The following is a 2241-nucleotide window of genomic DNA, read 5'->3' on the forward strand; positions in this document are numbered from 1 at the left end:
TCTTCCTGATTTCTAGATTCTGCAACATTGTTCACCATAATCAAATAACCAGCTGAAATGAAAACAAGAATGATGCTTAAGGAGGGCTTTCAATAATTACTTTGCCTTGGAGAAGAGATTCAGTTAACTTAAGCTTCTCCTCCAACGTAGTAAGCTCATCCGTAAGCTATAAGTACAAAATAAACATGAGAGACATTATATAGAAACTAAAAGCAAGTGATGATGATTAGTAACAACAACTACATACCTCTTCAACAGCTTTCTCTCTTTGCCTCTCAGACAACCTCAACGCTCTGATCTCAGCGTGTGCTTCCCCTAACTCTCGATCCTTATGTGAGAAACCAACCATTCAAGAACAAAGTAAAACAAAAACAAAGTCCTTAGATCTGAATCGACACATTAAAGAACTAGATCAAGCACTACCTCTGAGTTCGTTCTCTAGGCGATTAAGCTCCAGCTCCAGTAGGACTCAGGGGAAGCAAGAGACGCGACGGCGGAGGATGAAGCACTACCTCTGAGTTCGTCTGCTGGCCTGAAGACGAACTCAATCACCACCACGAGCCAAGACTGAGTCGACAAGGATGAAGAAGACCCAAGGCGGAGGTGAGACGCGATGGCGAGCAGGTAACAGAGAAGGACGGAGACGACCTGAAGAAAAAGAAGCCTAACGGAGAAAACAAAGTAAAGAAAGAAAGAAAAGCAAAAAAATATATATATATATATATATATATATATATATGGTGCTGACACGTGGTTGCTTAGAACCGATCACCAAAATAGCCTATTTAGAATCGATAACAACCATTTTCTTTTGTTTTGATTTAATTAAATCTCCAATTTTATTTAAGGATCCCACTAAAGATTCCCGATAATGATTGAACATTGGTCTTCATATTATGTGTCATATCCAATCTCCTTATCCTTCAAAGTCTTACTAACATTTATTTCCAAAATTAATAGTTTTATTGTAATTTCCAAACACAAGTATCTTATAATAAATTCGGGTTTCAACCAAAAAAAAATTTGAATATCAACAATTTAAACAGACACATAAAAGAAGATTCCTTTTATACAGTTCATTATTGTTATGTATTGATGACAGTTTGGTGATCTTGCATGTGCAAATATGGATATTTATACGGTAATGATTTGTGTGCATCAATGGCTAGACGATAAGAACATTTTTTAATCAAAAAGTAAATGCATAAGGTCTGAAAATAATTTTGGCCATATGAAGAGATTCATCGGAATGTTTTTTTCAAAATCTACATTCCGCTAATGCACACTGGACCAAAATTCAACACCCAATAGTTCGATATATATATATTCTTTGCTCGCAGATGAAGAAACTCTAGATATATTAAATTTACAATGAGAATCCGTAAATTCTCTCATACATATGCATACGTAAATATGTAAATATTCTCTTAATTTTAAATAATATGTTAACAAAAATATCTATTTTAGGCCAAACAAATCAGTTACAAAAGTAGTATGTCTGTTTTTTGGCCAAACAAATCAAAGTACTAAAGTAGTAAAAACACAAGAGTCAAAGTGATTATCAACTAGTTACTATGTATTGTATTCGGTGTTTAGTGACCATCTCTTATATATAGGGCCTCATCATAAAAAGTCTCGAATCGGGTTTGGTGCTAATATCATCAGATTTATTTCACACCTAGAACGAATCGGGAATAGAAAGCCACATAGCCTTACTTTGGTTTATCTGATAAATTGAAATTATACTGTATTAGGGCACTCTTAAATATAACTCCATGCATGTTAGTTAATTGGAGTTTTTGCCAAAACTAACCCACAACTTGATTTTAATTCCAAACCTATACCCAAACTTGAATCAAATGCAAAACTAACCTAAAAGCCTAGTGAAATTACAGCTCAACCCCTTGTGACCAAACAAAAAAACAGAAGCCATTTTTACGAATATAGCCCCAGTAAATCGTCTGAGTCGTCTGAGATGTTGGAAGTCGTCTGGACGACTGAAGTGTAAGTCGTCTGGTACCGGTTTATTTTAAAAATAATTTATAAATCTTGTAAAAAAATATTTTGATGCGTGAAAAATAAAAATCAAGTAATTATAAACAGTTTTAAGTGATATAAATTAAGATATGATAAAATTGATTTGTTTTGAAGATAGATGAGTGGAAGTAGTGAATCATGAAATACTTTGGTTTAGGAGTTTGGCAAACATATGTTGTAGTATTGTATGTATTGTTAGGGTTA

This window comes from Brassica oleracea, chromosome C3 (assembly GCF_000695525.1).
Source record: "Brassica oleracea var. oleracea cultivar TO1000 chromosome C3, BOL, whole genome shotgun sequence".
Lineage (NCBI taxonomy): Eukaryota > Viridiplantae > Streptophyta > Magnoliopsida > Brassicales > Brassicaceae > Brassica > Brassica oleracea.